Genomic DNA, 11,250 nt, shown 5'->3' on the forward strand with positions numbered 1-11,250 from the left:
GGAAGGGGACTCTGCTTTCCCCAATAATTTACCAACACCACAAAAATATTACGATTATATTTAAATATTTACATACATTGCTCTTTAACTATAAAGTGTCCAAATTTGTAGTAAAAACAAACCAGCAATGTGAAGATTACGAAAAAAAAATCCAGGCTGTATTCTTGGATATTATGTTAATAGTGCAAAGCTAAAAAATTGATATTTTATTGCGTCCGGGGTCCACTTTTTTGCGATATATTATTCTCTACTCGTCGTTTTCCATTGCCGGTGACAAATTTTCCTTTTGCCGTCGGGAATTTATGGATTTTAGAGAATAATCGCCTGTAGTACGTTGTGATACGTAGTTTTGTTTTTTCTACACAAATTTGGGGGTAAAAATGGTTTCGTAGGTTGAGAACATGTCGTCACACGCACGGCCGAGTAGTATATCATCTAGTTTGAACAAATGGCTGCCAGTATCTTTTGTGGCGGCGTAATCTAGTAAGAATAAACAGCGGGGTCGGTCTGAGGAATCTCAAAAGGGACTCCATTTGCATTCCACGGGAATACTTCTACGAGATGAATCCACTGATACGATACAGGTTGGGAGGAAATGGCACAATGGAAAACAGCTTTGGCAAGAGTACCGAAGGGGGAGTTAATAACACAGGTTATTTTACAACAAATCGCAAAAAGAGTGATTTTTATCGGTCTGTCTGTCTGTATCATCAGGACGCTCAAATGATGAATTGTTTTGAACCGACGGAGTGTTTATGTAAGAATAAATAACTAAAAATAAAAGACTTTTGTGTGTTTATATGTAATACGCTGGTGTATAACAATTTTATTTGTTTTACATTTTTGTGAAAAAAATTCTAATATATAATAACCACTAGTCCACTAGGCTTGTAAAAACCTACTTACTTAAAATCAAGACACGTTTTGAAGGTAAACCTACCCTACCTACCAAACTTTTGACGGCCTATTGGCGCAGTGGGCAGCGACTCTGGTTTTTGAGTTCGATTCCCACAACTGTAATTGTTTGTGCGATGAACATGTTTTTCAGTGTCTGTGTGCTTTTTTCTATATTTTAAGCAAATATGTATTTTATTCATAAAAATATTCATCAGTCATCTTAGTACCCATAACATAAGCTAGAACTTATGAAAATTAAGCTTAATTTGCTATACTCCGCGAACAGCAGGAGAATCTGTATGGTGTAATTTATAATTTCTTCAATCCTTATACTCAACTCTATCAACACTCTTGGCACTATCCCGTTCTCTTGCTGCAAGTCCTATCTACAAAGGTTGCCTGTAAGAGATTGCTTGCAGCAATAAGGCCGCCTTTGCATGTCTACATTGTGTACTGTATACTCCTTACTGTTTCTTTTCCTGTATGTTATACGTGCAATAAAGTGTTTCTTCTTCTTCTTCTCCACACCAAACAAATCTTCGGCAATGTACCCTCTACAGACGATTTGCTCCGAAACCGGAGTATCCTCAGGAGATGTTGACTTTACAATGAATAATTGTTATTCAATGTGTGGTATTCATTGAATGAAGCGAAACGTGCGTAGAAGCAAACAGCAATCCAAAACCAACAGCAATGTACCCTACATTGCCGAAGATCTGTTTGGTGTGGAGTATAAGGATTGAAGTAATTATAAAATAAAGCATACAGATTCTCCTGCTTTTCGCGGAGTATAGCAAATGAAGCTTAATTTTTATAATATATTATGGACTTCCGCAAAGTAACGCCTGTTTCTATCCAATATATTATAAGCTATAACGCTTACTTTGGGGCTAGATGACGATGTGTGTAGTATATTTATTTATTTACCTGTTCTAAATGCACCCATAACTTTTCTTATTGGCAAAGTGATCCCGCAACCCGACTCCCGTATCCCGTCTCCAATAAATCACAGGCACACTAATGTCACATTGCTTACGACAAATTTCACGCACCGATGCCCCTGTTAATGTGTCCCGAATTGGGCTCACTACTATTTCTTATTGGTTTCCGATTGGAAATATTTTGTACTTCTTCTCGTCTATACATAACTCGCGTTATGTGGGGTCGACAGACCCTTATTTTTATTCCATTGCAAGTTAGAACTAGAAGAAGGCACTAGAGCGCGCGGTAGGTCAGCCATGCGATGGATCGATCAAATCAAATCTTCAGTGGGAGGTCCCTTGCATGAGTAAAACAGACTATCTGCGAATAGGGAGAAGTGACGAATGATCGTGAGGCGAGTAACAACTGCCACTAATGTCCCACCGTGATGACCACGACCACTCTGGCAAGAGTGTTACGGCAAAGAAGAAGATTGCAAGATAGTCCTGGACTAAAATATCATCAACTCATTACCGGCCACGGGTACCGGGCACGAGTTTCTTTTAATAATGAGAAAGGTTTACGCCCTAGTCCACCCAGCTGGCCCAATGCGGATTGGTAGACATGCCTTTAAAAATATTAAAAATAAATAAATAAAAATGAATATATTACGACCATACACAAATCGCCATCTAGCCCCAAAAGTAAGCTTAGCTTGTGTTATGTGAACTAAGATATTTGAGGAATATTTTTACTAGCGTACCCAGCCCGCTTCGCCGGGCTAGATTGTGCTTTATTTTATTTAAACAATAAAGTTACATCATTCATTTTTTTATTTTAAGTCTCGTATTATATTAAATCATATATTTCTCTCCGTATTCATTCTCTTCTATTCTCTTCTCGAGCGTCTCGAGGTGAAGATAATGATCTTCACCCATGTACACCCAACAATAGAATATCATTATAGTAAATAAAAGCTGTATTTGACAGTTTAACAGTCCAAAAATAGGAGTGCTCCGATCGTCACCAAACTTTACAGGATTACTCGCCAGGTCAATCCGGAAATTCGCTGAAATTTTCATTGAAATCGGTCCAGCCGTTTCGGAACCTATACGGAACATACCCACACACTTTCTCTTTTATATATAGATATACATAAATACTTATAATATACAAATAAACAACCAGACACTGAAAAACATTCATCATCTGTATCGGAAAATCTTTACAGTTGTGGGAATCGGACCCACAGCCTTGGACTCGGTAAGAAGGGTAGGTTTACCTTCAACAGATTGATTAGGGGTTAGGACTTCAGCTTCTTATTCAACTTCCTTTCGGGCGGGCCAAGTTCATATGTCTATCTTTCCTATGAACCTTATGTGCGTTTTAAGTGATTAAAATATCACTTGCTTCAAGGGTGAAGGAAAACATCGTGAGGAAGCCAGCATGCCTGTAGTGGCACGCACTTCATATATGCCTACCCAAAATATTTGATATAGCTCGTATTGGATGGTATTTTTTTCCATTTTATGCCATGTATCTGCTTTCAGAAAGTTCTACATAATGTTCCCAAAGGTGTGTGGACTGGTGGTGTGTTCCACCAATCCGCACTGGTAAAGCGTGGTGGACTACGGCCTTAGCCCTTTCTCATTGTGGGAGGAGACCCGTGCTCTGTAGTGGGACTGTAATGGGTTGATATGATGATGATGATAATATATCAGTTCATAGATCAATGTATTTTTGATACTAAATAAATATATTATACGAACAAGAATGTATCTAGCACCTTACCACTAACGGCATATAGTATGTACGAGGAGCCTAGCTAAGATATACTTCACGTATAGGTGCGGTATAGTAACCGGGCAGGTAATGCGGTAACATTCGTACATCTTCCCTTTTATCTGGTACGACGCGGTTCACATATGGTGGCAACTTTATTTACTTTTATGACATTTATTTAATCTAGCTAAAGTTGCCAAAGTATAAAATATTTTTATTCAAGTACGCCCGTAGTTGGCACTTTTGATGCGTACATTACAAAAGAAATACACGGTAGTGAGATGACGGCGATAAGCATATTCGTAAACTTTCGTAAACTAAAGCTAAAAGAGTTCCAAACGCGTCCTGGTTTTTTTTGTTTTCACCATCTCACATTATATAGAACTCCGAGGCATGCAGGTTTCCTCACGATGTTTTCCTTCACCGTTAAAGCAAGTGATATTTCAGTTACTTAAAACGCACATAACTTAAAAAAGTTAGAGGATTCGAACTCGGCCCCCGAAAGTGAAGTCGTCCCCTACCCAATGCGCTATCACCGGTTCACACATCGTAGGTATTATGTAAACAATATAATTAAAAATTAGGAAAAAAATACGCTAATATACTTTACACTAAAAAGTAATGTAAAGATTGTTTACATAATGAGTATAGTAAGTAAAACATAAAGTATTGAAAAAGAAGGGATATCACGATGCAATTTTTATAAATTTAAACACAAGTACTTGTAAACAATATACAATTTCTACATCCGTAGCTATGTTAGTGTTTGCGAAACTCGAAAGTTGACGTTAATTTGACTTGTTATTTTTACACAACAATGCATTTGTAAATAAGAGGATTTCCATATCGTTTCGTATACAATTCGTGGTAAGAATCTATATATATAAAAGATAAAGTGTGTTCCGTATAGGCTCCGAAACGGCTGGACCGATTTCAATGAAACTTTTAGGGAATCTCCGGATTGAGCTGGCAAGTAATCCTGTAAAGTTTGGTGACGATCGGAGCACTCCTATTTTTGAACTGTCAAACTGTCAAATACAGCTTTTATTTACTATGATGATATTCTTTTGTTGGGTGTACTTGGGTATAGATAATGATCTTCACCCGCTCGAGAAGATAATAGAAGGGAATGAATACGGAGAGAAATAAATGATTTAATATATTATGAGACTTGAATTAAAAATTTAATGATGTAAGTTTATTGTTTAAATAAAATAAAGCAAAATCTGGCCCGGCGAAGCGGGCTGGATACGCTAGTTAAGTATAAAATATTAAACTTGTTTATTTTTTTGTAAAAAGCCATGCTACAATTTTTGTACCGTACAACCGAGTGCAATTCTGAGAGTGTACTCCAATCTACGCTGTAATATCGAATCGTGCACAGCAAGGCGAGCGAGACACGTATACGCGTTCGCAACGGGTGCGAACGAGAGAAGCTACGTCTCGAGATGACCAACGCCAGTTAGGGGTCAGGGGTGAACGCTCTTGGATTCTGGTTCGGAATAAGCCAGAGGCAAGGTTTGGGTAACTGTGCTGGTAATGGGTCATTGTGGCTTATGTCAGGTGTCCGGTAACCTAACCGGGTAACAAGTTATATTATTTTTTAGCTTCGGGATACAAACAGTAGCTTTACATGTGTAAAAATACTGTCTGTATCCCTTCCATACGCTGTTCTACACAATATGCACCGACCAAATGTGTCGCATCGCATTTCCGTGTTGTCACCTACATTATGTATTTTCCCACAGCGTTCTTTCTCTGCCAACTAAAAAAACACCTTTTTCATTTTAGGTATAACCGACAGTCCCCTGTGCAGAGCATGCATGGAGGCAGATGAAACACCGACTCACGTATTGCTCCGATGTAGAGGAGTAGCAGAGCAACGCGCAGCATACCTTGGCTCCCCAGCATCACTCCCTGAAGCACTTGGCTACCTGGGCGGCTTGCTAAACTTCTGGAGTGAGCTCGGCTGGCTAGAGTGACCCAGCGGGGAGCTGTACCAGTGGAACTACGTACAACGGAAGGTTCGGGCCGACCAAGTGCGGAGACAAGCCCAGAGAAAGAAAGAAGAAAGAAGCATTCTTTCTCACTCTGATCAGTTCCTTAGTGGAGTGCATTTTTTTGTAGCCTTTCACGTTCTCCAAGATTGGACTTGTGAAATAGTGTATATCTTTGTGCAAGTGCGCAGAATATGTCGTTTCACAAAAATTACAATTCCGCACGTGACTCGATCCACAGTATATTAAACATTTGCGAAAAAGTGCAAGTTATGAATGACCTCGGATATCGGCTCAACGAGTATTAGGAGAGACCACCAGCAGGGGTACCACGGGCAGGAGACAAAAATTATATCCCCTGCGAGCACAAGCGATATAATGAACGTGTCCACCTGCTAAATCACGGGAACATGGAATAGGAGAAGTTAACCCCCGTTTAATATTACACATATATTATTTAATAAAGCTATGGGAGAAAATAAATATTTATCCTTTCCCATACATACATATATGGGGTATACAATTGTCCCCTGTCCATGCTAGCCGTGCTGATTGAGTACAATTAAGAGGTCTCTCAAAATGCTCTTTTACCTTTAGGTCACGCGTAATACATAAGTATTTACACGTTTACACTAACAACGAACAAGGCAATAAGTAAGTAACACCTAAACTAAGGCGATTCCAAGGCACCGATTTACCTTTCACCAATCAATTTTCAATAGGCAACAAATATAATATCCTAACTTGTCTCTGATTCTTGCCACATGTTAAAGTTTTGCCATATTTTTCATTTTTCAAATGGATTTATGGGTATTATGAAAATAAAGCTTAATTTGCTATAGGTACTCCGCGAAAAGCAGGACAATGTGTGTGGTGTAATCTATAATTTCTTCAATCTTTATACTCCACACCAAACAGTGGCAATGTAGCAAATTAAGCTTAATTTTCATAATGTATCATGGATTTCCGTACAGTAACGCCCGCTTCTATCCAGTATTTAAGGTTATTAAAAATAACTAAATTCATATTTTTCTCATCAGTCAAGTGTCAGTTTACGAATTCCCTTAGCAAGAAATAACCTAATAAAAGGAAAATCGGCAAACCTAAAAGAATATCGTTCACAAAACAGTGATTTTTGACCCAATTCGTCGCAACCCCTAAATCAGGGTGTCAATACCGCAAGTATAATTACAGAGTGACGTCTGATGTAACCGAGGGCTCCAACAAGGGGGTGCAACAAAGGGCTGTAATCATTTTGATGTGATTTTCACGCATCGCCGCACAAGGATGTGGTTATCGGATGTTAAAAAATTAATATTGTTTCGCGCTTTGTATATATTTTTTTTCTTTTCTGCTTTCTATTATTATTAATTCCAAATTCATTCAAATAGTAAGTTAGTTTCAATATATGCCAAATTTCATCCAGACGACATTAAGGGCGTCGCAGATAGCCGCTGGACCCAAGCGGCATCAAACCGTGGAATTTGGGACTCCCTAAAAAAGACCTATGTCCAGCAGTGGACGACTATCTGTTGTTATGATGATTATGATAAAGTAACTTCACTTTTTTTTCTCACTTTAGTCATTTTCACTTCACACGTACGAAGCCGTGGCGTAGCGCTTGTATTACATTAAAATAATAGGCAATAATATTGTATTGCAGCTAAAGGAATTTAATCAGTAATGTTATTGTTTGTCTAATTTTAATTCATCATTAAAATGAATGTTTGTTTTAATTCGATAAAACTACAGCGCGGTTCATTCAGTAAGTGGATTTGTCATCGTAACAGATTAAATATTTTCACTAATTAAAAGGCCGCACTGCGAAAACATTTAACTCGATAGCGTACAGTGTATAGTTCAAGAGACGATGTAAAATCTTACTGGCGCAGTGGGCAGCGACACTCGAGTGGCATCGGTGGTGCAGCAGAAAGCCAACAGAAAGCATAAAAAGGTAATATTTTGCAAAAAAGCGTTGTTAACTTATTTTGACGTGACAACGTCTTATAAATTGGTTTGCCGGGTGACACTTCAAGAAACTGCGTTACGCTCCGCTCACGTTATGCGCTCACAATGAGAGCGAGTGAGAGTCACGCGTCCCTTCCACTCGGGCATGGTTAGCCCGCCTAAGAGCGAGAGAGACAGACATAAAAAGTGAAAGGCCCCTTTGTAGTAAACGCTGTTTCATTGTACGCAAATGTATTGCAAGTTATTGTATGTATATTTGTATATAAATACGTATGTATGTGTAAAGGTAAAAATAAAATTTTGTTAATATGAAATTCAGTGCTTTGTATAAATTAATGTTTTAAATATAATTCTTTGTATAAATAAATGTTTTAAATTGTTACTATTATTTCATCCTTCTTCCTACTATACGAATGAATATTCACATTAAAATTATTTTACCACTCAAAGTCGTTGTCACGTAAAACTTTCGCCCGTATACCGACTTTACAGGCAACCAATTTTTTTTTTTTTACCCGGAGCGCCTAACAAGCTGATACTCACCGAACCTAGGTGTAGCCGACTAAATAAAGCCAGAGACAACCATACTTCGGCTATTAAACCTTTACATAATATTACATGTATTTACCTATTTACATAAAATTTATTCCGGTATGAAGACTTATGGATAATAATTAGAGTACTACTGTCAGACCTGTCAAAATCTCTTCATCATGCTGTTGCTGTAAATTTCACGTCTGTCTCTTAAACTATAAACAAGTTTATTTTAAATACCGGGCGGAAGGATTAACTTTTGATTCCATCTAGTGATTTGTATATACACTAGAAAGCTGATGTGTAAATACCAAACAAGTGACAAAAAAACGCGCCTATTTTCAAGAATAGGTACTTCATATCACTATAATTCATCACCATCATTCGCACGTCAGGCTGCTGGACACAAGCCTCGTCTATCATGGAGACGGTTATGGAGCATAAACCCACCACGCTACTGCAATACGGATTGATGGGCTTTAACCACTATTTCCATAATGAAATGATAATAACCAGCTGAGTGGCTTCGGCTTCACTTTCGGGGCGATAAGTTCGGATCCCCGCACGCACCTCTTACTTTTCTAAGTTATGTGCGTTCTAAGCAATTAAAATATCACTTGCATCAATAGTGAAGGAAAACATCGTAAGGAAACCTTCATTCCTGAGAGTTTATTTATTTATTTAAGAGCACTAACAACATGCATATTACGCGTTTTTTAAACGTCAATATTTAATACGTTGACAACGTCAACAATTCATTGACAAAGCGTCATATAAACTTCATTTGCACAAAATTTAACACACCGATAAGTGTTCGGTGAGTTTTTTTCTAAAAGCTGTGGGTGAGTCAGTGGTGAGTTCTCCATAATGTTCTCAAAGGCGAATGGAGTCCTCCGATCCGCACTTGGAGACTTGGCCAGCATGTAGGACTACGGCTCTTCTCATCATGGACACTCGTGCCCTGTCGTGATATGGGTTAATATGATGATAGTATGAGGAAGTATTATTTATATGAAAACAAAACCATGGATACGTTTGTTTGTTGCCAATGTTTGGCTAAACCACTGCGCCGATCTTAATGAAATCCGGCAAATATATAGTTGGCACCAATGGCGTGCATAGAGGCTATGCACTTCTGTTCCTGGGCCTTTTCCGCACTTGGTTGGTCTGGGACCGTCCGTTGTACGTATGGCCACTGATGCGGCTCCCCGCTGGATCACTCCAGCCAGCCGAGCTCGCTCCAAAAGCTTAGCAGGCCGCCCAGGTCGCCGAGTGCTTTATGGAGTGTTGCTGAGGAGCCAAGATGTGCTGCGCGTTGTTCTGCTACTCCGTTGCATTGGAGTTATACCTAAAATGGAAAGGGCTGTCAGTTATACCTAAAATGGAAAGGTGTTTGTTTAGTGGGCAGTGCCCTGTTATCATAGGGTATGCAGATGATATGAAATGAAGAAAATCTCCAGTGCGAGTTATAAATACTCAACGGTAGGCTTTTTATAACTCTTAAAATGCATATCCTTAAGTTTCTTATAACTCGTACTAGAGATTTTCTTCATTCTATAGCATACCCTGTGCATACCCCATATGCACGCCACTGGTTGGCACCTTGTTGATTGACAAATTATACTTTTTATCCTTAAAAAGTATCATGGAAACGTCACTGGCAAAAAATTGCTTGCATCTAGTAGGGCTAGCTAGCATCTGGGTAGGGATAATTATGGTGCATTATAAAGATATGTACTTGCGGGCCCGCCATCCTCGCCATAAACGCATAGTTTCTAAGGGGATTTTATATAGAACAATAAAAAAAAAAAAAATAAGCTTAATTTGTTTTACTCCGCGAAAAGCAGGAGAATCTGTACAGTGTAATTTATAGTTTTTTCAATCTTAATACTCCACACTAAACAGATCCCCTTCTTCTTAACAATTATTCATTTTAAAGTCAACATCTCCTGAGGATGCTTCGGTTTCAGATAAAAATGTGCGTAGAGGGTACATTGCCGAAGATCTGTTTGTTGTGGAGTATAAGGGTTGAAGAAATTAAATATATATTGGATAAATTACACCATACAGATTCTCCTGCTTTTCGCAGAGTATGGCACATTAAACTTACTTTTCATAATATATCATGGAAGTCCGCAAAGTAACGCCTGTTGTTATCCAATATTTAATTATTGATAATATATATTAAGATTATATTGATAATTATCTCTGCCAAGTACTCGTATTTTAGAGACAGATAATGAAGATAACTCAAAAACTCGCCAATCTAGTCGTAAACATGTTCATGAAATATTAAACTGAAGATTTTTCTATCAAGAAATTCTTAGTACAAGCCCGGAGTTTGGAACTGGAAGTGATTCATTTCGTACCTCGCTCGACAGCATTTTATTATATTTATACGTTATCACGATATACCGTCATTACTGATCCTTGAATTGAAACACTTTCTCACGGGGGGGGTGTAACTCAGTGGTAGAGTGTCTGCTTCGCATGCTGAAAGTCCTGGGTTCAAATCCCAGCACCTCCAAATTCAATTTTGATTATTTTTAATAGCTTACTTAGCTACCTTATATTCTTTTTACATTTTTTTATCATATTCGATTATAAGCTAAAGTATGAAGGGTGGATGTAGAGTATTAGAACTATTAGGATAAATGTAAGGTTAATTATTTAGTTTCCATGGTAACTAGAATAGGTAAAAAAAAATTATAATGTTTTCTATCTCACCCTGTCCCATACATTTATGTGTTTCTTTATCCAGATATTATTCGGATTCCTTGGTAACTTAAATAGGAAAAAAACAGATAAGATAGTTTGTATATTTCTGAAGAAAAAGAAAGAAATCTTTTCTAAACAAGTTTCACTTCAAAAAAGTCTGCAGTCGTTTTGTATAGAGTTTATACGTTCATACTGTAATCCTTATTAGTATTATAAATGCGGAAGTGTGTTTGATTATTTGTTTGTATGTTTGTTTTTCATTTACGACATTTTTAGTAGAAACGTCGGAGAGTATAGGCTGTACCCACTACGCTATCACCGCTTCCGTGCGAAGGTCATACAGCGCTAACTAAAAAGAGCCGCGATATAAATAGCTATGATTTCTTGAATCAATAGAGCGGACAGCCGGCACGTGGCACAACTCATTACGATA

General features: G+C 38.0%; 1 non-coding gene across 1 annotated transcript; it reads left to right on the plus strand.

Annotated features, from left to right (window-relative positions):
* The first annotated feature begins 10,554 nt into the window (after positions 1 to 10,554).
* Positions 10,555 to 10,626, plus strand: Trnaa-cgc. The gene has a single exon. It is a non-coding gene; the product is annotated as a tRNA-Ala (tRNA).
* The last annotated feature ends 624 nt before the right edge of the window (positions 10,627 to 11,250 follow it).

The sequence above is a fragment of the Pararge aegeria genome, chromosome 20 (genome assembly GCF_905163445.1).
Source record: "Pararge aegeria chromosome 20, ilParAegt1.1, whole genome shotgun sequence".
NCBI classification, from domain to species: Eukaryota; Metazoa; Arthropoda; class Insecta; order Lepidoptera; family Nymphalidae; genus Pararge; species Pararge aegeria.